General features: G+C 38.8%; 1 protein-coding gene across 9 annotated transcripts in view; it reads left to right on the top strand.

Moving 5' to 3' along the window:
- DUSP16 (dual specificity phosphatase 16) overlaps positions 1-26,973 on the top strand; it is a 95,353-nt gene that overhangs the window by 18,110 nt on the left and 50,270 nt on the right. For 5 of the 9 annotated variants that reach the window (XM_070619123.1, XM_008513522.2, XM_070619122.1 and 2 more), the window contains one exon: positions 5,243-5,347. The exons of 1 other annotated variant lie outside the window; for it this stretch is intronic. The gene's annotated coding sequence lies outside the window, so the exon portion shown is untranslated. Of the gene's footprint in view, positions 1-1,863; positions 1,980-3,922; positions 4,089-5,242; positions 5,348-25,123; positions 25,779-26,973 lie in introns of those variants that run through there. 3 more of the 9 variants (XM_070619124.1, XM_008513520.2, XM_070619125.1) reach the window with 3 other exon arrangements.

The raw sequence follows: 26,973 nt of genomic DNA, 5'->3' as shown, positions 1-26,973 counted from the left end.
GAAAGTTGTTTTTTAAAAAAAATAAAGTAGAATTGACTGAGTTTGAGGACTGTGGAAGGTTACTGTTAAAAGTTTTGTGGGTTTTTTTGGTTAAGATTTAACATCTTCGTAAAAATTTGGGCTAAATAACACCAGCCCACAAGTTGTTTTTTAGGTAAAATCATTTGTATTGATCAAAGTTCCACAAGAGGGAAAAATTAAAAGTGAGTTTATTCTTATTCTGTTGGTAGTATGGTGAATAGCGTATGAAAAAAAGTCAATTCAAGCCCTATAAACCTACATTCGGATGTAAAATAATTGAATAATAAGTAAAAATAGTCATGTAAAATTGAGGATTAGGGGGGTCTCTGGCCAGAAGCTTGATGGCAGTAACTGAAAAGGGGGCAAAAGGGAAGATCCTGTTAACCCAGTTCCTTTCCTTTTTCTTATACATTTAAAACCTGTTTGTGGAAGTGAGGCTGAGATCAGGTCTGAGATGGGAGCAGTGTTTAGGCTGGGGTCAGGAGAACGGCCAGGGTTTATGTGTGAGTTTGTTTTGATGCTGTTTTCTATAAATGCCTCTACTGGGAATTTAATTCCATAGAGGTTTTGGCCTATGGGATTATATATTGATGAAGCTGACTCGCAGAGCTGTCCAGTGTTAATGTGTTTCTGTTTTTCAGCCAATCATAATATCCTACTAAATATAATTTGCCAGAATTACCAGTGTAATTTGTCTTAGACATCCAACATTTCCTGGAGTACTAAAAAAAAAGTGGAGTTTTCTGTCCTATGTTATTTGGAGTAAAAATTTCACTGGATGCCTGATGTTTTTAAAAGGATTTCCATTTTCAAGCAAATGCTACTTTAAACTGAAGAAGTAAATTAATGTAGGGTAAGCTGATTTGGATCAGAAATCCTATGAAAAGGGAGGAAACAGGAGAAACAGAAATCAGATTTTCTGACAGATTTCAACAGATTGAAAAAACTTGTTTAAAAAGTTTCATAGGAAAAGCCACAATTGATACTTGATTGGCTCTTTTTAAATTAACTTCATCAAAATTTAAAACTGAGACAGATATCCACCATCATAAAAGAAAATGTTATTAATGTTGGCTTAAGCAAAAACATAATTAAGAACGTAAATCTTGCCCAGAGCTACGTATGATACATTCCAAAGCCAGCTGTCAACTTTTTTCCTGATTTTCTTGTGTTGTGGATAATCTGATATTTTTCTACATTTCATTAGCCCAGATAATCAAGAGTTGAGTATATGAAGGGATGGGGTTCACAAAGCTTGGCTAGATTTAAAGAAGTAGGCTCATGCTTTAAGAAGAGGCTGTTTTCGTACGCAGACTGAGAAAGGGAGTTCAAAATGTAATCAAATAAATGAGGGGAGGAAACAGGAGTGGCGCAAAAAGAAGAATCCAAGGCAGATTACCAAGGACAGGTACAAAGAAATAATAAAAGCTTGCCAGGGGTGTGATCAGTAAAGGAGGAAATGGGATACATCTTGCTATGAAAGGAAGAAGGTGTAAAGGGAAAAAATACCCTCTAATAACTCCGCAACAAGAAAGAGGGTAATGAAACTTTACCTCCTCTTTGATTGGGGTTACATACCTCCTTATAGGTATCACCAAAAAGTCACATGATTTTTTATTACATAAAAAATTTAATCTTGGGGGAGAGGAATAGATAAAGTCAATTATGGGCATAAGTTATAATTACATGAGATTGTAAAACTTGAAATTGCCAACGATCAATTTAAAATAGAGGGGGACCCACTGCAATTTCAGTTGAGTTATTGGAAAGGGAGGGATGGGTTATAAAAAGTTAAAACTTAACTAAATTGATTTCTGGATTAACTACAGATATAATCAATCAAGCAAAACATTTATTAGTGGTACACTATTTACATGGACTGAGGTGGATATCAAAAGCTCGGGACATGGGTCCATGCCCTTAACAAGGAGAGAAGGAGTATAAGAATTCTATGGGAGGTATGTACATATGCAAAGATAAACAATTACTGGACAGCTGGGAAGTGCCAAATTGTGTAAAGGAGAAAGAGATTGGAGGATTGGGGAGGTAATCTTCATAAAGATAATAGAATTTAACCCTGGCCTTAAAAGATGGTTAACGTGTGTATGGAGGAAAGGAAGAGGGGGAGACCATTCATCCAACTCTTCATTCAGCAAATGTATTTGGAGCCCCTACTATGTGCCAGACACAGTTCTCGGAACTGGGCATACAAAGGAAAGTAAGGTTTTTGCTGTTATGCAACTTACATCTTAGTGGGGGAAGACGGAAGAACAATAAACAAGTAAACACTGCGTGGAAAATTTGATGTCAAATAGTGATGTCTTGTGAAGATAGTACTGCTTAAGGTCAAGGAAATTATGGAGGGCTAGTTACGGTCGCACTTATTCTGTAAATAACCTGTTTTGCCTATGATATCCTGATGAGTGATGTTAATGATAGAACTTTTTAATATTTATTTGCAGTCCAAATCAATTTGAAGTCTACACATTAACTTCATCTTTAACCAATTTTTTAAAAGAAACCTACATAATGTTTTTTAGATTGAAGCCTGCAAGCTTTGAGTTTTTAACTTCTCATTAATTTATCTACAGTTCTTTTGCTGCCATTTGCTAAGAATCTCATATTTTTGCAGTGAGGTTTATATCATTGTTTACAGTGTTCTTAGGTTTGTGATATACTGGGCTGTATACTTAGATTAGATTCTCCATTAGGAACAATAGTCACAATAGTGCTATAAAGTTAAGCTAAATTCCAAGTTTGTTTTGATGGTTCCTCGTATGAGAACACGTACAACAAAAGAGGTACCCACAGTATAAGTAAGCTATTCAGCTTGATGACCAGCTAGGTGAAGTTGGGTAAAGGATGACACCTCTCCAAGGTCTTGTCCACATGGTACAGGAGATGAATAGTAAATCTGCACGGCATTGGGCTCTGTGTGCTTAGTTGTGTCTCCTTAAAGATTGGTAGGGGAGTTAGTGGTCTCACTGGATATGCTATCTTAAAATTCTATCTTAGAGTTTTTAGTTTTTCTACAGATAGTAGAAACCTGAAGCAAAAGCGTGAAATGGTGAGGTCTGGATTCGTACTCTAGTTATCTGACTGCCAGGTTTTTTTTTGTTTTTGAGAGGATGTCTTTTATGATGTTAACCAAAAATTTCTTAGTGCCTATTTCATGTTTTTGGACACATTTATGAAATACTTCTCAAGCATCGTTTAAGAAATATGTTCCCTCCCCTTCTCTACTCTTTCTGCGGTTTTAAACTTAAAAAAATTTACGGGTGAAATTGAGGTAAAGGATTCCAAAAATGATTTATATTAAGTGTGTGTGTGTCTATGGAACCAAATCTCTCAAAAAATTGTCTATATAGACCCAACCAATTTTCATCTACAATACATTCTGATGTATTTGGGATAAGCCTATGGAAAAGAAAACAATTTTCAGAGGAGGTAGGAAATTCTTTAGTGTTGCATTGATTTCCTTCTAAATGAAATACTCCATTTAGAAAAGAATTGTAGATATAAATGCCAGGGGTCTGTGGTGTGTGAGATAAAAACTAATGTGACATGTAGCCTTCAGAAATATTTGGGAGGGACGGTAGAACTCAGATTTGTTTTAGTGTCTTGGTGAGGGGTGGGACAAACTGCAGTCTACAGAAAAAAGATGCACCGTAAATTGAAATGGTATATGGCAAGGTAATTAGTGTTAAATGTCTCCATTCTTTCCCTTACAATTAATAGAGAAAGACAGAGAGAGTTATATGCTACTTATTGTTTGCATTGTATAAATTAAAACAAAAATACAACTCATGTCCTAGGCTTTTGATAAATGTTTGCTGAATAAATTGAATTAAATTTCACAACGGTTACTTTTAACTGTGGTTCCATTATATCTCGAGCTTAGAACACTGTTTTTTGAGCTTTGAGTTGAAGTCTGCAGGAGGTCGCCTTACGGCCTTGGGCACCTGATTGTTTCAGCAGTCTGTTCATCCTAGAACCTGGACCCTGACCTTACCTCCAGCTTGCCTGACCCTGTGGCTGACCTGACCTCATCTTTTCCGAAATGGCAGGTGGTTGTCTCCTTCTCTTCCTGAGCAGCTGAGCTGTGTCCTCTTCTGGTTACTTCCTAGAATACTGAAGTGTCACCAGTCTAGCCTGTTTCGTAGTGGGTTTCTTTTGTTATTATTTTTTTTGCTGAGGAAGATTGGCCCTGAGCTAACATTTGTGCCAGTCTTCCTCTATTTTGTTTGTGGGTCACCACCACAGCATGGCCACCCATGAGTGGTGTAGGTCTATGCCTGGGAACCAAATCAGGGCCACTGAAGTGGAGCACGCCGAACTTAACCACTAGGCCAGGGGGCTGGCCCCATCTTTTGTTATTTTTGTTTGCTCTTTGGTTGGGGGAGAAGCACATTCCTCAGGAAGATAGTTTTTGACTTCATTTTGTAAACTGTACATGGTATATAAAGCATGGTATTATTTCTGCTTTCCTAGCTTTAGGTAAAAATCTTGTGTTCACTTGAAAATGAAGCTGGGAAGAATGATATTTTGATGATACAAACCAACTGTAGACTAACTAACATCTTTTTTTGGAGATAATAAGGAAATTAAAACATGGAATGTGTATTAGATGGTATTTAAGAATTATAACCATAAAATTTTTATCTATATTAATGGTCTTGTGATTATCTGTATATGTATCATCTGTTAAAGATACATATGGAGGTATTTACAGGCAAAATGAAATGATGCCTAATATTTGTTTTAAAAAACTTTAGGATATGCACCAACACACACAAATGAGAAATAAATAAAACAATAGTGGCGAATTTTTTATAATTGTTGAAGCTGAGTGATGGGTACATTGGAGATTGTTACTGTTTTCTGTACTTTTGTGTATACTTGGAAATATCCATGATAATTAGGTAAAATACACATTACCAATTATAACTGTAGGGAAGAAACTTAATACAGTCAAATTATATGGTTGGACATTTGAGCTATTTGGCTAATCAAAAATCTCTACTTTGCATTTTCTGTAAATTCTGCTGTTTGTAATAAATTTTTAAGAATAGGGAGAATTTTGTAGAAATACGGTCGTAAGCAGTGTTTAAAACTCTTAACTTTGAGACCTTGTAATAAGAATATACCTGTAGTATATAAATTGCTTTGACATATTTTGTCTTTTATCCTCACAACAAGACATGAATTATCCATTTTACAGATGAGGAAACTGAGACCTTAGAGAGACTGAGTAATTGATCCAAATCCCAAAGCAAGCAAGAAGTGGCGCCAGAACTGGAGCTGAGATCTGCTGACTCATTTTCAGGTGCCTATTCTCTTATGTAACATTCATATAAGTGCTCTTTTTTTGTGATGTTATAAACCAGCAATTTTTGAACATTCTGTTGTCAGGGCACCTTTGCACTCTTAAAAATTATTGAGGATTCCAAAGATCTTTTGTTTATGTGGACTATATCAATATTTAACATATTGGAAATTAAAATTGAGAAATATTTGAAATATTTATTCATTTAAAAATAAACTCATTAAAAGTTAAATAACATACTTTTATGAAAAAAGTATTCCAAAACAAAAAACATAGTGAGGAGCGTGACGTTGTTTTGTATTTTGCCATTCTTTGTAATGTATTGCTTAATAGAAGACAGCTGGATTTTCATAACTGCTTTTGTATTCAATCTGTTGTGATATGTTGTTTTGTTTGAAGTGTATGAAGAAAACCCGGCCGTACACAGATACCTAGTTGAAAAAGGGTGGAGTATTTTAATATCTTTTCATGTAATTGTGAATATTCTTTGTTATGTCAAAACCCAACAAGTGATAGATTCTTAAAGATTAGTTGTAACATTGAATCTGAAACCATATCTGAAATTTTTGTACTCTGTAACATTAAAAGTCTGTTGGTCCATCTTGTACTTTGAATGGATCTTCGTCCTCTGCGTGGTTTTGTAATGTTGTACATTGGTCATTTGAAAAATAACGGTTTACTGAGTTATGCAGATCTTTTAAGTGTTGACACATGTGATTACACAATATGTAACAAATCACATTTGTTGATATGACCATTCATGTCATCAAAAAAGTTTTTAAGAATTGGGAAGCGGTCAAGATTTTGGTGTTGAGTTCAAGTTTTCCAAAATTCTAGTTTCTCCTCAAAAGTTCAAATTTTACATTGGGAACAGATACTGTCCGTTTTTTCCTTGAAGTGTCAGACTCTTTTTATTCATCTTAGAGAAAAATGTCTGCCAAATACCTGTCTGAATAACTGTAAGTTGTCTGCCAGTCATTCTTTTAAGCAAAAATTGTACTCTCTGAAAAAAGTTGTATAGTTTAGCTCCCAACTCTAGCAATGGCATAAATGCTTTTCCTCAAGACAGCCATTGTGTTAGGCACGTAGTGGAACTGCTTTTGTGTACCTTCCATTTCATCGCACAGAATATTAAACAGCCCACGTTCTCACGAGTGCGATTTAATAAAATTAATAACTTTTTTGTTTTATCAAGGACACTGTTAAGTGAAACTGCTTTTTTAGAATTACTGATAGACAACAAAGAATATAATGATTGTTGGTACTAACCCCTGCCTTGATTCATGCTAAAGTGTCAGCAGTTCTGTCCGCCATTGCTTTGTACCATCAGAGCAGATAGCAACATGATTGTTTTAGGATAAATCATGAGATTTAGAAAAGTTATTTATTACTATGAGTAATTCAGCACTTGTATTTGTGGCCAAGCATTCACATAAAAGAAGACCTTTTGGTGATTAGTGGATGTGGATACTGGAATAATGGAACAGAAAGTCCACCCACGTCTGTGGATTTGTCCACTTATAACACTAAAGTACAGTCCTTCAGGTGAGATACTAACCTGCAGTTCACGTTGGCAGCAAAATCTCTAATTTGATAAGATACCACATCATTGGTAAGTCGCATTGCTGTGATTTCTTTTACTGACTTTTCATCCAGCAGACACTCGGCAAGGTTAACCATACAAAGCTTTGTTAGTTTCTCAGCTATGTTATGCACTGCTCCAACCACTGCAGTCTCATAATTTACCCTCTGTGATGCTTCAGTGGCTTTTTTCTTTCTAATTTGAAAATGACCTTTTTCTTTTAAAGAGCTCATCATGTCAGTGTTTAAAACATTCAGGTTTTTTTTCTGTAAACTCTCAGTGAATTCGTTCGATGATAACAAGGTTATGAAGATTATAGCAGATATAACCAAAGATGGCTATCACTGGGAGCATAGAAGTTCTCAGTGAGAACACACTGACTTAATTTCTGAAAACAGAGATGTTTGTTGCTTAAACTTGCTACCTTAGGAAATTCTAAAAAACACGAGAATATGCAGACAATGTTTTTTGTTAGCTGTCAGAGTGATCCGTTATCAAATGCCATGTATCCTCTGGGTTCAGTGTTGTACACTCATGAGAAAACAAGAGCGAAAAAGACAGATAACATCTTTGGATCACTAAAAATCGTTTTGACACTGCGGATCACCTGAAAGGCTCTCAGGGACGCCCCCCCCGCCCCCAGGAGTCTCTGGATCACACTTTGAAAATGCTGATATAGGGGCCAGCCCCATGGGCGAGTGGTTAAGTTCACGCACTCCGCTTTGGCGGCCCAGGGTTTTGCCAGTTCAGATCCTGAACGCTTGTCAAGCCATGCTGAGGCGCCATCCCACATGCCACAACTAGCAGGACCCACAACTGAAAATATACAACTATGTACTGGGGGGCTTTGGGGAGAAAAAAAGGAAAAATAAAATCTTTAAACAAAAAAAAGAAAATGCTGATATAAACTAGTGCCGTCTCAAGATTTTTAGAGCAGTCTAACACAGGCATCTATATCGATAAAGTGATGTTTCCATCTTACCTGATTAATTTGTCAGGAAGAAGAGAAAATGCTAGTGTGCGGGATGGGCTGTGTGACCTGGAGACCATAATGGGTGGAAGGTCACATAACATCGGAGAGTGGTGGATAAAGGGTAGACAGAAGGGAGGAGTCGGTAAAATCACTTTACAGCTTAAAAAGGGAGCATTAGCTCTTCCTGGGTTTTTTCTTTTTAAACTAAGAAAGCACTGGGCCCACATATACATATGTCCATACTCATTTATATCTGTGCTCAAAATCAGGAGTACTCAGCCAGTTTTTCCTTGTATGACAACAGGGGAGAGATGGCAACATACTTGAGAGGAAACGGCAGATGCTCCTGGCAGTTGTTTGTTCCTTCCACCTAGGGAGGCTGCTGACCTTTTTTTTGAGGAAGCTGACGGGTGACAAGACAAGTGAGGTTAGAAAGAAGAAATTGTGGACGAAGAGTGAACAGAGCAGACATGAGTGATCGTGGGAACGGCTGTAGGCAGAACTGGGCTGTGGACACGGTGGAGACGAGCATTGGAGGGCAGAGAGGGAGACTGTGGGGTGTACTAGATTCTCCTGGACGCTGGACACAGGAAGAATGGGGCCCAGAGAAGTGCAGAGATGGGTGCTACAGGAGGCATGGAGATGAACATATATTTAAATGTGTGTCAAAATATTGTTAAAATAACTTTTTAAGTAACTGTGCTGGATGCTCTGACTTTAATGTCTTACCAATATTCAAATTCTATTGTTATAACCCATATATTCAGTTACAGTAGGAGAAAACAGCAAGGCCATGAGTTTAAGCTGCCATGTCTCTGAACTTTGGTTACAGGCATCAGTGTATGAAAATATCAACTGGGCCAGGTTTGGGGCTGCAAATTCAAGAATGAAATTTTCATACTTTATTTTTTACTAACAGGCAGTTATGATTAAAAGAGAAGAGTTTAATTAAAATAGGTAGCATTTATCAGCTTGTTATTTATGTGGTACTTATTTCCAAAAAGAATTTGAGATGGCAGAAGGAACGATCAAAGTCCATAATCAAGAACAGACATGATTCTAAATCATGTTTTTTTCCCTAATGTTTTCTCTACTGATGACGTTTCTTTTAATAGGGTCATAGAGTTGAGGTACTATAACTATGAAGTAATTGAATTCGTCTCTATTAACTATGCAGGAGAAATATCCTGTCACCTCTTAGTTGCATGTAGTATAAGCAGAATGTATGTTTGTAACGGGAGTGAGGTTGGGCAGGAAAATCATAGCATGCCACAGAAAAGAATCTTTTAAATTCAAGACTGCTTTCAGCTGTAGTTAAGAGAAAGCTGCTAGCAGAGGCTTAAACCAAAAGCTATTTATTATTATGTAGTTCAGAGAAGTTCAGAGGTAGGTGGTCTCGGGGTTGGTTCAGCTGCTCAGCAGTGTCCTTGAGGCCCCGAATTCTCTCCAATCTTCAACTCGGCCATCTTTTGCATGTTCACTTATTGCCACTAGGTCACAAAATGGCTGCCTCAGCTTTAGGCATCACATGCCTTTTCAAGGCAAGAAGGAAGAAGGGGACAGAACAAGTAATTCCTCCTCCTGGGCTTGCCTAACAGGGAACAAAATTCTTCCCAGAATTTTCCATCCGATTTTCTCTTAAGTCTCATTTGCTTGACCTGTTTCACGAGACTGCCCCCACTCACTGGCGAGACTAGGGCAATAAGTATGGCTAAGGGGAGTGGGGCTAACCTAGGCTTAGGCACGTTGCTAGCTGCCCAGGAAAAACTGGGCTTCTGTTAGCGAGTTAGGGAGAGGAAATGTCTGTTGCGGGGCTAGCTAACTGTGTGTCTGTCACAACTCTGCAGACAGGATAGCACAAAGAGTATTAAGTAACTTGTGAAAAAAACTTTAGTCCAGAGGCTGTTGTAAGTGTCCCCCTTAAACGAGGCCATATCCGTTTTCTTTCTTACTTTAGTAGAAGGCGTACAGACCTGTGTCCCAGTTCATTGGAGAGCTAATTTAGAGACACTTAGGCATCAGTCTTCTCAACTATGAAATAAGAATATTGTATTAGATAATCTTTGAGAGAACTTCCCAGTTCTACGGTTCTTCTCTCTCTTCGTTTCCTGTCTTTTGACCATTTCACAATTTATTTATTTATTATCAAAAAAGTAGGCAGGAATGGTGTTTTTTAGGCTTCTTGATAGCTGGATAGTATCTCTAATAAAGATCTTGATGATATGGAAGGTTAAAGGTAACATTAGGTTTTGCCTTTTTTGGCGGTTACGCATATTCTGCCCCAAATTTCCATTGAAAATGGAAAACTAATTGCATTTTTATTTTAGTAGGGGAACATACACATGTATAGTCTGTAATCAAAATGCCCTCAGTACAATGTTCTGAGAAAATGCCCTCTGTGCCAACAGAGGCGGCGTTTTAAGCACTCTTGTTAAAAACTGGCTAGAACATCCCCTTTTGCTTGCTGGGCGGTAGCTCTTACTTGTTAATAGTGTGCACACTGCGTATTTGCCTTAGGTAAAATGAAAGGACAACTAAAGGAAAGTGATTCCCTTCATGCATTTAGCGACCAAACTTTACTTGAATGAGGCAGAACCTTTGGTGTTTCAAGAACCTTACAATGAGATTCTGCTTGTGTTTCAGAGAGAATGATGATCTGGTTCCTCCTACAGAATCCTGTCAAGATTATATAAATTTAGATATACAGTGAGTGGAAAATGATATTCCCAACTCTAACAATTACAAAGCAATTACACTGCTTATAAAAGAGGCTATTAAAATGTTAACCTAAAAAGTATTAATCTTCTATCCAACAAAAATCTTACAGAAGGATCCCAGTGCATTTTATTTTGTAGTTTATTGGTCTTGGGAGATCCTGGAGATGAACGTTATTAACTGTGGCACTTAAGGAGCCAAAAGGCATCTGCAAGTGGGGTGTATTTTTAAGAATAAAATACATGTGTGTATACGTATTTCACAGCTGCTTTAAACAGCTTAGAGGCAGCATCTAATTTCATTACCATGGAATATACAAATATCAGTTAGAGACTTCTCCTTCTGCTGAAGCCCTTTTAAGTATGTAATTAAAGCAGTTGTTTTCGTTTTCATTAACTGAATGGCTAAGAGCCTGTTAATGTAAATATTCAGGAAGCTTGATTTTATAGCTTTTTGGTTTTATAACCACCAATAAAAATCATGTACAGCGGGAAACCCCTTCTCTTGTCTACAGACTCGACCAAAAGACAAGCAATTTTTTTTCTGGCAAATGAATGACCTGTGTGGCAGGATCTTAGATGCTGCCAGTGGCTATCTCATTATAGCATGTAATTAGTGTGATGTTAGTTTAAAGAGATACAGTATTTTGGAGGGGAAATTTCCAAGTACCAAGTGTTAGACAGTATGGTATCCGCTTGCAAGGAAAACGTAGTTTTATACAACTTTTTAATAAGAGTTATTGTGAGATCAGTGGCAATTTTTATTATAGAAATGGTCTTAATTCGTTCATTAAAATAAGCATGAGGCTTGGTTCTGGTAGGCTTTTTTCTGGACAAAAGATCCATTCTTTTTGCCAGTGGTTATCAGCCTGTCATTGTCCTCAGTGTGAACAAGTATTTACTGAATGACTTGTAAGAGTGAGATATCAGAGGGATGCAAAGAAGGATGGCATGTGGCCTTGGTCATCAAGGAGTTTGTTGCCAGCATCTCTGTTGATTATCTCCTCTTCGTGGTTTAAACAAATCCCGTAAAAGACGACTCATTCTTTGCTCTAGGGGTCCTTCAGCTGAGGGTCCAGCACGCCAGTCTTCACTTTCCTAGGCCGGGCGATACCGTCACAATTAGACGTGGAGGTCAGTTCACCTGATGTCTTTTCCTAGCAGTTTCCCCATCTCTCATATGACTGCAGCCCTGACCTCTTGACTCTTAAGAGCAGTGTGCTAGCTGGCTGCTTCTGTAGGGTAGTTTGGGAGAAGAAAGACAGTGTCCTGGAGCAGTTCTTGGCACCTTTAGAATGTGAAAGGTTGGGAGGGACACAGCAAGAAAAAGTAAGAGATCTATTGCCGTTTTCTTTTTTTAATTGTGGTAGAAACAAGTACAGTAGTCCCCCCTTATCTGTGGTTTCAGTTTACTCGCGTACAAAAATATGAAATGGAAAATTCCAGAAAGAAACAACTTATAAGTTTTAAATTGCACGCTGTTCTGAGTGGCGTGATGAAATCTTGAGCCGTCCTACTCTGTGCAGCCTGGGACATGACTCCTCCCTTTGGGTATCCACACTGTGTATGCTCCCTGCCCGTTAGTAGCCATCTGGGTTTTCAGATTGACTGTCGAGGTATCGCAGTGCTTGTGTTCAAGTTACCCTTGTTTTATTTAATAATGGCCCCAAAGTGCAAGAGTAGTGATGCTGGCAGTTCAGATATACCATAGAGAAGCCATAAATTGCTTCCTTTCAGCGAAAAGGTGAAAGTTCTCAACTTAAGAAGGAAAGAAAAAAGATTGTATGCTGAGGTTGCTAAGATCTACAGTAACTTTTATTATAGTATATTGTTATAATTCTATTTTATTATTAGGTTGTCGTTAGGTTATAGAGTTTCATATTTGCAAGATGAAAGAGTTCTAAAGGTCTGTTTCAAAACAGTGTGAATATACTTAACACTGCTGAACAGTACACTTAAACATGGTTAAGATGGTAAATTTTACATTACAGTAGTCTTCCCTTATCTCTGGGGGATATGTTCCAAGACCCCCAGTAAATGCCTGAGACCATAAATAGTAGCAAACCCTACATATATGATGTTTTCTTCTATTTATACCTACCTGTGATAAAGTTTAATTTATAAATTAGGCACAGTAGAGATTAACAACAATAATAACCTAATTTATATTATATTATTATTTTTAATCAGGTGATTTGATTTTTGTTTTTGAGTTGTAAGATGCCATTTTCTTTTTAAAATATGAATCAGCAACTTAAAACTACTCGCAGCTCAGGTGTGACATGGCACTGGGATGCAGGAATGGGATGAGTGGAGTATAGTAACTGCAGAGTTGTCTCTCCCATCTCTAGCCGTTACCGGTACACCTTCCTTAGTGGAGGGCTTCGTACTCCAAAGAGGACTTGAGGCCTCAGATTCATTCTCCTCTTCCTCTCCCTCCTCTTCCTCATTACCTATAAAATCAGGGGGTGGACGAGATGATGACTGAGTTGTCTTCCACTCTAAAATTCTGAGTTTTGAGAGTATTACCTTTTACCAACTGACCTTTAGTATCTAAAATTTCTGTGAGACCTCAGTAATAGTTCACCCCTCGACTGAGAAATCTTTGTTGACAGCTAGTAAGAAGCCCTGCACCTGGAGCTCCTTTGGGTCTTTGGTTTTCTCACTTTTAATCTTACTTGTTTTGCTCTTTTTAATACGGTGTCACCTTCAGATCCTGAGCCGACAGGTTAGCTCCTTCGTTGCCCGCTCTCACAAGTCCGGCCGTGGGGGTGTGTGTGTGTGGGTGGGCGTGCGCTGGAGCTTGTACTTTGCCCTGGAGATAGACATCAGTTGTTTTTTTTAAAACCTACTTACAGTTGTGAGGAAATAGAAGCCAAAGTTCATTGGACAGTGTATTTGTTGTTTTAAATACGTGGAGCAAACAACCACCAGTCCAAATTCAGGGAATTTTTATTTCTGTAAAACTAGCTATGTTAAATGCCAGCTTTAAAGAAATATTACCCAACTGATTCGTTTATTCCCTGTGCATAGTGATAGTACGGTAGTAATTAAAAGAAAGAAGTGATGTGGTTGTAGTGGTTGAGGTTGAAGGGTACTCTGGACTCTACTATGATGTGCTTTTAGATTTCAAGTACTTGATATTTTTAATTTTTTGCGTCTTATAGATACTATCTGACATAACCAATCTTTAGGGAGCTTGTCTAAGTTATATGGAGATATATGTTATCGCCATATGGTGGCATGACTTAAAATGCTCTAAGGCCAACAGTGCTCTATGAGGTAATAAGGTAAACAAGCAGAATCCAGTAAACCAAATAGGGGTGGGTGAGGAATCTGCATGGTGACTCAGAAAGAGTGAGTTGTTGGTAGTGCTTGCAATAGAACCTAAGATACCTCATCCAGCATCATCTCTGTGCTTGGCGCTCTGTGACATCAGCATTGCTTCCTGGCATGTTGCCAGGTCTTGACGGACCACTGCCAGTCCCTTCTTTTGCCAAAATATTAAATATAGCTGAGTGTGTAAACAGGGGAGGTAATGCAGGGGACTGAGGCAGCTTCAGAGGGCTACATTGTGAGAAGCTGCTAAAATGTTCAGAGCCGCCCTAGGTCATTCTTAACCTAAGTTATACAGTCAACTCAAGGATTGAAAATGCATTTGGTAACATGACGGCTTCATTGCAAAAGATTATCTGGGCCTTGTGGGGCTCCTCATCACCTTCCCTCTGATCATAGATTGGTTATTTAAATTGTGAAAAAACACAACCACTAGAACACAGGTAAAGTGAAAAGATAAAACTTACTTATGGTTGGTAATTAGTAGGCCAGAATTAATTAATGTCATCAAGAGAGCGTAAGATTTCCCCTCCAAATGATAGCATTTCATAAATTTATAATATATAAAGCTATCATGTTTTCATTATTTATCCCTTTATTTATATTGCATGGGGAATATAACTTATTTCTATACTATAATTTCATTTCTGGCTTCTAAACGTATATAATGTTACTATTATTACAACGTCAATATTGTTTGTAATGGAAGTTCTTTTTCCTTTTGGATGCTTCAGAGTCCACATACTAAACATTAGAGTAGTAGAGATAGCTCTATGACGGTGATTTGGTCACCATTTCTCTGATCTGCGTTGTATTTGGTGGGGAAAGATTTGCGAGGAAGTGTGACTGAGCGAGCATTCAATTTTGGCTAGATGGTAGCTTTTAGAACATTATTAGACTCCATTTATCCATGTACCCTCTTATCTATTATTAGAGTAACTTAAGATTTGATCATGATTTGTGTAATAATAAGTAAGCAAGCTTTTCTAATTAGAGAATATATGTATAAAAACATTTTGATTGTATTAAAAAATCAATTAATATAGTTCACCACATTAACTGTAAAAAAGTAGAAAAATCATATGACTACCTCAGTACAGACAAAGCATTTGTTAGTCTAGTATCTGCTCATGATAAAAAGCTCTTAACAAACAAAAATAGGGACATACTAAATACAATAAGTTCTGGTGTGGATGCAAAGCAAATGGAACCTTCATATGTTGCTGGTGGGAGTGCAAAATGGTACACCTACTTTGGAAAACAGTTTGACAGTTTCTTATAAAGATAAATGTACATTTACCATATGACTCATCAGTCCTGCTCCTAGGTGTTTACTTAAGAAAAATGAGAACTTAAGTTTACACAAAAACCTGCACTCAAATGTTTTGTGGATATCACTTATTCATCGGGTCACCAGGAGTCGGAGTCAACTTGACAGCACATAGTAAAAATATAGTAAGTGCATAATCACCAAAAACTGGAACTGTAGATGTCCTACAACTGGTGAATGAGTATACCAACTGTGGTATGTCCCTATAAACAAACTATTGCTACGTACAACAACATGGATGAATCCTAAGGGCATTATATTGAGTGAAAGAAGCCCTTCTTAAAAGCTTATGCACTGTATCGTTCAAGTGAACTCATATTCTAGAAAGGCAAAACTATTGATATGGAGAACAGGTCAGTGGTTGCCAGGGTTTGAGGGTGGGAGAAGGTGTTGATTACAAAGGAATGGCAGGAAGGAGTTTTTTTGGGTGATGAAACTGTTCTGTATCTTAGTTGTGATGGTAACATTATACATTTGGTCAAAACTTGGAGAACTGTACACCAAAAAACATGAATTTTACTTTATGTAAGTTAAAAATATTTTTTAAAGAGTTTAGTAATATTCCTAGAGACTAAATCGATATACGAAATATATTTCTGTATAACAGTAATAACCAGAAAACGAAATTTTAAGAAAGATGACATTTATAAAAGCATCATAAGATATCAGATACCCAGGACTAAATCTCATGAAAGATGTCTAAAACCGTTACGTAAGCTGATTCTAACATTTATATGGAAACACAAACAGCAAGAACAGCCAAGGTAATAATACTGAGGAAAAGCAGAATTAGAGGATTTACACTATTGGATGTACAGTGTAGAATAAACAGGTAGATCAGTGGAATAGAAAAGAAACCGGAAACAGACCCACAAATATATGTATATATAAGTATATGTGTATATATGTGTATATATGTATAATAAATATATATGTGTATATATAGTTCTATGTACATAAATAATACATACACATACTTAATTTATGATTAAGATGGCATTATACAACAATATAGAAAGAAAAATCCGTTTAATAAATGATCCTGGATCAATTCCCTATCCATATTGAAAAAAACTAATTTTGACCCCTAACTCACATCACAAAAGTAAATTCCAGGTCACCTGTAGAATCTAAATGTGGAAGGTTAAAAAGGCTTCTAAAGGTGCTCAACACATCAGTCATCAAAGAATGTGAATAAAACTACAATGAATTACCTCTACACCCTGACCAGAAGAGCTAAAATTTAAAAACAAACAAATGCAACAACAAAAACACCTTGAGGATATCAGGTATCAGCAAGCATGTAGAGGAACTCTAGAACTCTCGGACACTGTTGGTGGAATTGTAAATTGGTACAACTGCTCTGGAAAATTCTTAGTATTATGTTAAAGCTGTACATACTCATTATGCCTCTGACCCAGCAAATCCACTCCTAGGTGTATACCGAACAGAAGTGTGTACTTAAGTTCTTCAAAAGACATGTACAAGAATGTTCACAGCACAATTCATGGTAACTCCAAACTGGAAACAACCTAAGTGGTCTGTTAGTAGAAGAATGGATAAACATATATTGTCGTATCGTCAATGAAATACTATATAGCAGTGAACAGAAAAACTGCTATTTACGACAACATGGGCTCAAATATGATGTTGAGCAAAAGCGTTCAGACACAAAAGAGTTCAAAAACAGGCAAAACTACTCTGTCGTGTAAGAAGGCAGAATAGTGGTTCTCTTTTAGGGAGTGAGATTAGTTGTTGGGCTGGTATATGAGGCCGCCTTCTGGACTCTTCTGTTTCTTGATCAGGACGGTAGTTACATGAGTATGTTAGCTTTGTTCAAGGTCTTTAGGCTGTACATTCATGATTTGTATGCTTTTTGGTATATATGTTATATTTAAATTAAAAAAAGTTTATTTAGGGGCCACCCCGGTGGTGTAGCAGTTAAGTTCGCGTGCTCTGCTTTGGTGGCCTGGGGGTTCACCAGTTTGGATCCTGGGTGCAGACCTACGCACTGCTTATCAAGCCATGCTGTGGCAGGTGTCCTACATAGAAAGGAGAGGGAGATGGGCACGGATGTTAGCTCATGGCCAGTCTTCCTCGGCAAAAAGAGGATGATTGGTGGCAGATGTTAGCTCAAGGCTAATCTTCCTCAAAAAAACCACAACTTTATTTAAAGACATTTTTTGAGTTAACCATAGGAGTGAATGGCATTCGAGATTGTATTAGTTTCTTTTTTCTGTAGTAAAGTTTATATTATCAATGTTGTGAGACAGAAAAGTATTTGTATCTACAAATACAAATAACTAGCTCCATAAATAAATACAGAGAACAGGCTTAAATTCTTTCCTAACTAAATCAAGACATTCCTAGGCTTCTTGAGTTCTTTATTGCCTTCGTTGCTGGGGATTATCCCATTCTTCCTGTATCCGTGTGTTTGTTTTCTTTTTTCTTCACAAAGAATATATTTTTGGAAACCATTCTACATCAGTACATACAGCGATAGCCATCTTTCTTTTTACACAGCCATGTGGGATAATACCACATTGGTATAATAGTGTATTTAGCCCATTCATCATTCATTGACATTGAGATTGTTTCTGTTTCTGACTTCTTACAATTACAAATGTTTCAGTGAACAATATTTCACATATAATATACTTGGGCAAATATTTATACAAGACAAATTATTGGAAGTAGAATTTTGGGATCTTAGAGTATATTTTATTTTAAACTTTTTGTTTGGAAATAATTTTATACTTACAGAAAAGATAAAAGATCAGCATCTACTATTAACTATTTGCTTCCTTTGCTTTATCACTTGTGCTCTCTTCACATGTATATGATATATTTTTCCCTTTGAGAGTAGGTTGCACACATCATGGGCCTCTATCCCTGAGCACATCAGTGGGTCTGCAAAGAGCGAGAACACTCTCCTGTCCACAGCAGAGCTGTCGACCCCAGTACACCTAGCATTGATTTAATACCTCTGTCCAGCCCACCATTTGCATTCTAGTCTTGTCATTTGATCCAACAAGATTCTTCATAGCATTTTTTTCCCACTAGTACAGGATCCAGGTGAGGATCAGACGCTCCATTTACGTGTCAGGTATCTTTTTTGTTTTTGTTTCATATAGTTCCTTGACCTTTCTTTGTCTTTTTTTGTTAATAACAACTTTATTGGGATAGAATTCACATACCATAAAATTTACCCTTTTAAATAAATTGAGCTATAATTCACAACTATAAAATTCATCCTTTTAAAGTATACAAATCAGTGGGTTTTGGTATATCCACAAAACTGGGCAACCATTACCACTATCTAATTCCAGAACATTTTTGTTACACCCCAAAACAAACTCTGTACACATTAGCAGTCACTCTTCATCTCTCCCCCGCCCAGCAGCCTCTGGCAACCACTGATCTCCTTCTGTCTCTCTGGATTTGCCTATTCTGGGCGTTTCATATGTACAGATTCATATAATATGTGACCTTTTGAGTCTGATTTCTTTCACTTAGCATCATGTTTTCAAAATTTATCCATGTTGTAGCAGGTATCAATATTCATTCCTTTTTATGGCTGAATAATATTCCATTGTATGTATATTTACCACATTTTGCATATCCATTCATCAGTTGATGGACTTTCTGGCCATTATAAATAATGCTGCTGTGAACATTCTTGTACAAGTTTTTGTGTGCACATGCCTTCAACACTACTGGTATCTTTTTTTTTTTTTGAGGAAGATTGGCCCTGCCCTAACATCTGTGCCCATCTTCCTCTGTTTTATATGTGGGATGCCTACCACAGTGTGGCTTGATGAGCGGTGCATAGGTCTGTACCCAGGATCTGAACCGACGAACCCCAGGCCACCAAAGCAGAGCGCACAAACTTAACTGCTACGCCACCAGGCCGGCCCCAACATTCCTATCTAAATTCTGATCTAGGCTTCGTATCTCATTATGGAGCTTTGCAGAACTTTCTTGGCCATTGTTTCCTCTGGGGTTTGTAGGAGATCAAGAGTAGTCAGGGGAACAGTTGTTGGGAAAACATGGACCAGGACAGTTTTGCCGCTCTGAAGTGGTCTGTAGACTAAAAAGCTTGAGGACCGTGCGTCTAGACCGCTGACTTCTCCTGTCTACAACTATTATAGATTGTGTAGCTCATGAGGGCTTATGTCTTTTGCTTACCTTATGGGGCCTTCCGATAAAATGGACCAACTTTAAGTAAGAGTTCCTCTCTTATTTTTCCTGCTTACGCTATGTGAGAGATGCTGTTGGGCAGAAATAATGTCAGTAATTTTGTCTGATGACTGTCAGAGTTGTAAAGCCAGTACCTCCCTTTTATTCCTCTCTTCTTCATGTTTGTATTTGTGTTGGGGGAAGGGACTGTGTGTACCTGGGGTCTGAAGGAAGATGAAGTGTCTTCCCCCTTCCCCTTTCCCTCTGCGAAGTCAGTGCCACAATGAGAATCAGCACCCTGTCTGCCTCCTGAAGATGAATCTGTGTTAAGTGTTTCCTGGCAGGAAGTGGCCAGCCTTCAGGGACCAGTTGAAAAGCAGTTGCCTCCAGAATTCATAGAAGAGTTTGCTGGCTAGTGGTGTTCCCAGTCTCTCCAAACTTCCTTGGCCAGAGCTATTTATGAATACAAAGAGATTGTGTAGCACCCTAAGGAGTTGGGGTAGGAGAGCATCCAGGGTAAATACATGCTGGTGAGATTTATCACCTCCTTGCTCATTTCTAGACATCATCACTAGAAATGCTTTCCCTTCTCACACTCTTGGAGCACTCCTGTCATACTGAGCCTTGCAGGTACCTGTGTACAAATTTTATTTCTGTGATATTGTCTTAGATTGTGTCCTCCTGAGTTTCCTGAACAAAAAGGCTTGTACCAAATAGATGTTCAAAAACTGTTGTCTAAGTGAATGAGCCACAAGTTCGACCTGCTATTCAAGGGAGAGAGCAAAATGAGCATTTTCTAGTGTAATATTTCTTCTGTTGTAGGTTAATAAAGTGTATTATGAGTAAAAACTTCTGACTCTGGTTGAATGGCACCTTTTTTCCCCCTAGGTAACTGCTGGCACAACCTTGAGAAGGGTGGGGATGTCCTTTATTTAATGTAATATAGATTGTTTGGCTGGAGGCCCAAATCTTGGTTTCCATCATCAGTTTACTAAATGAAGTTTCACAGTGTCGGATTGGAGGGAGGAATGAGAAAAGATTATATGCCCTTGTAATGGTGATTGGCCCTTAGCAATGGGGAATTCCTGGGTGGAGATATTTATTTTATTTATATTTAACTTGCACTCATACACAGGTGAACACTGAGCTCTATCTTATCTCCTCCCAACCTTTAAAAATCTTTTCTTGGTACCTCTACATCTAAAAAACAGTGAAGAAAGATTGCAAACCAGATTGCTTCAACCACAGACTGTTTCATTAAGCCAGATGGAGCTCTGTGCCCCAGCATATCCTTGTGGTCTTTTGTTGGGTGTCACGAGTGAATTGTTGTGCTCCTTTGTTATTTTTATTGGAAGTATAGAAACTGTGACGTTGAGAACTTGATCTGTTACCTGCTAATGTATTCAGAACCCCAGACGTCCAGCAAAGATTATAAAACACACACCTCAGAAATAGGTCAGATGAATTACAGTATTGTGTATGTCACCAAAGTTCTCCTTTGCTCCCTCTTAAACTCTGCTTTCCAAGTGCCCTGTCCTCTGTGACCATTCCTTGGGAGGAGGTAAAGAATCCACCTTTACCTGTTTGTAAGAAGTGCTGATGCCTGGGTACCACTCTCCAGATGCTGATTTATTAGTCTGAGTATATCAGGATATTTAAAAGTTCTCCAGGTGATTTTAATGTGCAGCCGGGGTTCAGAACTACTGCAGTGGCCCAAACGCCCCTCCATTAGTCCTTTTTTGAGTTATTCCCTTTTTAGTGAATGTTATAATTTACAAACTAGTATTCTTCTCCATACTTACTGCATTCCCACAGTGACCCAGTGAAGCAGACAAGCTTCTGCTTCCAGGGTTCCTTATTCTTCATGAGTGTTCTGGGAGGGCTGCTTGTCTCCTCATTTTGTTCCCTATTTCATACATGGCTATTTACCTGTAACTTCATGGCAGGCTGCGTTCTGCTGAGGCCTCATCTCGTCACAGCCACACACATCAAGTGTTAAAAGGGTGCATTACATCTTATCTTTTGAAATCTGTTGCTTTCTGTGCCTTTCAGGAGCCTATTAAAATTTACAAAGTGTTTGGTAAGCCCTGTAGGGGTGTGGGAAGCCCTATAAGGTTGTGTTCAATTCTATAAAAGCTCTAGTTTCTGTTCCACCACAGACGAATTTTGTCACTTTGGGCAAATACTTAACGTTTTGTAAAAGGAATATTATTAACCTGCTAGAGGCAGGCACTAGACTAAATGGAAACCCTGCTTCAGCTATGAGATTTGAGTTGTCGCTGCCTGACTTCCTATTCTTCCCGTTATTGGCAAGTCCCATTGCCATTATTTTCAATTCAAACACAGCTTTCGAACCTTAGTGTCCTTGAGGTGAGAGAGACCAAAAATCAGTAGGTCTTGACAACTGGTTGAATCTGAACATTGAGAGAACCAAACATGTCTTTAGGCCACTGTTTTTCAAACTTGCCTGTTCCTACGAACCTCCTGGGACACTTGTTAAAAATGCAAAATCACAGTTTCCACTCCAGACCCCAAGTATCAGTCTGCAGAGGTTGGGCCTGGGTGGTCATTTTTATCCTATTTTTTATCAAGTCCCTAAGTAATTCTTGTGGTTAGACAGACGTGGGAAGTTGCGCTATAGAAAATTGAGTATGGTAGGTGCTCAATAATGAACTCGTGTCTGTTCCACTGACTCACTGACTGCTCTTCCTGGAGTTAAGCAAAGGTCCACAACCCCAGAATTCAGAAGAACAAACACTATTTGCAAGAGAAAAAACTGAACTTTTACTGCATTGTACTTAGAGGGCCTTTTTAGTCTCTGATACCTCGTTCGCTGTGATGCTTAAATGTGTTGATAGCAAATGGTGATAGGTTTCTTTTGAACCTATTTGAGAATCTGTGCAGTGGGATCAAACAGTAGACCCTTGTGAACATTATTCTTAGGCTCTGTGCTGTGGACTACATTTTAGATGAGATGGTGAAATTAGATATTTTGGTGTTTACGTCATTAAGTTTCTTGTTAGACAATCCTGTGGTCTGCTTTATACTAAATTTCACTTGTGGCAAGCTTATTGTATTTGTAATGATTTTGCTTTTAATTCTAATTTTGAATATGTGGTCTTTTTGGAAAGCGAACATTGCCCTACTCTACATCGTATATACTTATATTGCTTTGTTTGGAATGCCTCATGCCTTGGAGCATGGTTGTCAGAGGGATATGTAATTACATTTTTAAAATCTCCTTAATGTTTGCACACTACTAAGTCACTGCTGGATGAATCCCATAATTCTGCATTAAAACTTACTTTGGTTAATGATTCATACAAAATAATTTTTATTTAGCAATGCAGAGAATAGGCTCTAGTATTTTGACTTCCAAATCTTCTTTCTTTCTTCCTCTGAACAGTATGTGGGTGACACGAGTTATAACTGATTGCAACTCTATATTAACTTTAGTGTTCTGTTGCGAAAGTTATATATATGTACATATGTATACATATATATGTGTGTGTGTGTGTTTCATATACATACTGAAAACTATATGGGAGAAAGTCACCATAATGCCAACATTCAGACTCTACCTCTGTTTACATTCTTCTTTACTGTATTTCAGTCTTTTAATACACCTGATTCTTCTGGTTTATAAACAATGACCTGACTAGTAAAACTTGAACCTGGACGTATTGCTCACTGTGCTGGATATCGGTTCATCTGAAGCAGGACAGGATAGGGTACTGAGGTATTTTCAGATTTTTTTACGGTGGAATGATTTAATAATGCAGCCTAAATAGCCATTTTCATGGGCACTTTCAGTCAAGAAGTCAGTTACTTAATAAGGGAGTACTCTGTGCCAGCACACTGCCTGGGGTTTAGACCATCACCAGTCTCTTGGATCTTTCCTTTCCTGTCAGATTTGATAGTCACCATTCTAGGCAGAGCCCATCCTTAGGCGTGGGTTATAACTGGTGAGTCTCCTCGCTTCCCTTTTCTCCTCGTTTCAATCCATAGAAAGTTAGCAGAGTGGGATTCCCCCGGTGGTGTTCTCACGTTGCGTCCTAAAGCTCACGGTGGCCTAGACGGCTTTAGACTTTCGGAATACTTCCCCAGCTGGCCCCGTCTATTCCACCAGCTTATTTTGTGACTCGCCGATACAATCTGTGCTCTAGCCAGGAAAATCTGCACACAACTTATCCCTCTGTCTTTGCTCGAGCGTTTTCTTCCTCTGGAATTTTCTTCCCTCTTCTCTCTGGCAGTTCACGCCCCTCTTTTCCTTCAAAACCCTAGGAAGCCTTCCCCTTTGATTTGCTGTGCATCTGCTAGCACGTTATCTTTTTATGTTTGTCCAAATGTCGTTTTTCAACTATTTACTCAACGAGTTAATATCAGGGACCTGCCGTCTATTCTCTTTTTCCCACAGTGCTCCATATTGGTTTAGAAACCTGTTAGTTTAACTTAAACCAGTACACTCATTGGTATGGTTACTCACTGGTGACCAAAAGCACTCATTGGTATTTTTCAGAGTGGGAAGTTGAGACTGATAGGAAGGTGTTCCCTGCTGTGTGTGTTGTGCCCAAACCCGACTGACATCACACCAGAATTTATAGAGGGAGCAAAGTACAGTCCCATCCAAAGATGACGGAATAACCTCTTTAAAAAGGAAAAAAACCCCAAATGGCAAATGGAAACACCATCCTCTCGAACTTTGATTTTAGAACAACTGTTTTGTGGTAAATCTCTTTTTTTTGGACTCATGAGTGTTTATTTTATTCTGTGGGCTACAATCCATTACTATTTATTTTGCTATTCAAATTGTGTGGGAGATCCTTTTTTTAAAAAATTCGCCAGTAGAGTTACTGAGAGCTGAGATAAGGGCCTGTAGTTATTTAGTTTTCCACTCTGCCTTTCCTTATTGCTCTTGGAAGGTGCTCTGGATGCATTTGTGCTCAGCTGAGAAGAGAGCTGGTGGCCGCCCCTCCCAGGCTGGTGGTGGTGGGGGCAGGGCCGCTGCTGGCACAGGTGTCGTTAGAACTCGCCAGGCAGACTCTTGATGAAGGCGACTTTGTCTACACCTGCAGAGCTTCTGCTGTAAGAATCTGAGCACTAGGTTATAAAATAATTCAGCTCTTGTTCGTTTTCTAAATAATCTGGTGTGAAAACGTTGAGAATTTGTGTCTTCCTCTGAGGTTTAGGTAGGGTTAAGCCTTCAGTATCTAGGTCATCAGGGCATTTGAGGGCTGATGAAAACGTAAGATACTGCATTAATCATCTCTACTCAGTCTTGTGCCCACGTGTGAAATACCAAACTGGAGAAATTTTACCTCTCTCCTCCAAAATAAAACTTTTTATTTTACAGTAATAAATAACCAAAGATTTTACAGGTTGATAAAACACCTGAATCCATGGATGACTGTGTCACAGTTATGATTACTCACTATAGTAGCACCACGTCAAGGGGCTCAGCAGTTCCCCGCAAAACAGAAAATGGATTAGTGATAAGGGCTTAAGCTCAGAAAGGAAGAGGCTTGGTTATAGTCATGGAGAGAGAGACTAAGATGAATATGAAGAGGAGAAGAGGAGAGAGGGAACTGGCAAAGCCTCTAAGAACAAACAAGGGCACGACACGGCAGTTAGATGACGTCATGGAGCCAAATTACAGGGAGAAGAGAGAAGGTGAAAAGGACAGAGTGGAAAAAGGAACTGTGGGATGAGGACAGGGAATGCTCTGACTCCCGTCTCGGCTGCTCTGCCGCACTCTGTCTCCTTGCTGTCCTGTGGCGCTGTGGTTCTTCGGCCCGGGTCCTGGCCCTGTCACCCACTTTGCCCTGTGTTGCCGTTCCTGATATTGCCAACTCCCGGGGCCCAGAGGTCAAGTGTGAGGACAGATGCAGTGACTTAAATTAGCACAGCCAAGGAGCCCAGACTGAAAGTGATGCTGCTGCTGCCACCACCACGTCTTCCTCTGCCCCCGGGCCTCCCTGGCGTTCTTGATTCGTTCCCAGAGGGGGCTCCTGCATACTATGGGCCGGCAGAGAAGGGGAAGTCATTATCTCAGCAAACCTCGGAAATCCCCCACCACAGAAGAAATTATCTGGAACAGTTGCCATGCTGTTTGTGGAGCCATTGCCCGGCAGTTACCCATTTTAATTTGTGTGTTGTAGGATATAAACTCTTGACTCAGCATGACTGCTCATGATCAAATCAGCCCTGGTCTTTGGTCCCTAGTACAGCACCTGAGATGCACTGACAGCGATGTCATCATGTTCTTAGTGAAATAATTCTTAAGACGGTCAGTGATCATGGGACTCCTCCTTTCACAGGTGAGGAAAAAAACAGGCTTGTGGTTGCCAAGTGACTCTTGTTATGACATTTTAGCATCTTCATAGAGGAGCTGAAATTAGGAACAAGGTCTCCTGAGTCCTGGTCCACAGTTTTTTTTAAAACAATACAACATCAGGGGCTGGCCCCGTGGCCGAGCGGTTAAGTTCACGTGCTCCGCTGCAGGCGGCCCAGTGTTTCGTTGGTTCAAATCCTGGGCGCGGACATGACACTGCTCATCAAACCACGCTGAGGCAGCGTCCCACATGCCACAACTAGAAGGACCCACAACAAAGAATATACAACTATGTACCAGGGGGCTTTGGGGAGAAAAAGGAAAAAAGAAAATCTTTAAAAACAAAAAACAAAAAACAAAAAACAATACAACATCAAACCTCCCTTGTTTCTAAGTTCCTAAGATGAGTTTTGGCACCAGGGAGCAAAGAAACTGAGCCGGCCTAGGATGGAGGTGATTGGCACAGAGAGACAGAAAGAAGCCTGTGGTGGAGTCTTTTGTGATTGCCGAGTTTTGTAGCTCCTGCTTTTACTGTTAGTGGAGCTGAGCAGGGGGCCCACAGCTACCCCTGGGCCTGGCTGGTGTCCCGTTTTTGAGGCCCCAGAGTTATTTTTAGCCTCGGGGCCTTGGAAGCAGGTGTGGTCCAGGCTTGAAGGCCATGCCTGGAATGTGTTCAAGTCTTGTTGTGCGTGTCTGTTTAGGAGCTGAGAATAGTGATGAGGCTGCTGTATATACTTTGTTAAAAGAGTTTGTGCTTCTCCAGTGAGAGGAATGAATGTCATACTGTGTTTCATTTGCGATGATTTAGCAAGTTTATTTTGGAAACTATAAATTGAAATACATTTTAAGAGTATTAGGGAATATATTAATTCTAAAAAGAAAACTAGCTATAAATTTTTTGTATACAGAAGAAACCTTTTCATTAAAAGAGTCGTACCCTAACTGACCTATTTTACAAGTCCAGGTTGATAGTCACAAGTGTGTGATTTAAATTTATTTTTTCTCATTTTTTTCCCTCCCTCTCAAACATTATTGTTATTGAAAATAATTCTTTTTAAGTCCTTTTGTGAAGCAGAAATTCATCTTTTACCTGGGGAGGGGTAAACATCAATTTCCCTATATTGTCTTTGCCCGTCTTCTGACCTCACCTGAACCCACACTTTCTTGACAGTCCTGATGAG

The sequence above is a fragment of the Equus przewalskii genome, chromosome 5, assembly GCF_037783145.1.
Source record: "Equus przewalskii isolate Varuska chromosome 5, EquPr2, whole genome shotgun sequence".
NCBI classification, from domain to species: domain Eukaryota; kingdom Metazoa; phylum Chordata; class Mammalia; order Perissodactyla; family Equidae; genus Equus; species Equus przewalskii.
This window is presented reverse-complemented; position numbering and strand designations above follow the sequence as displayed.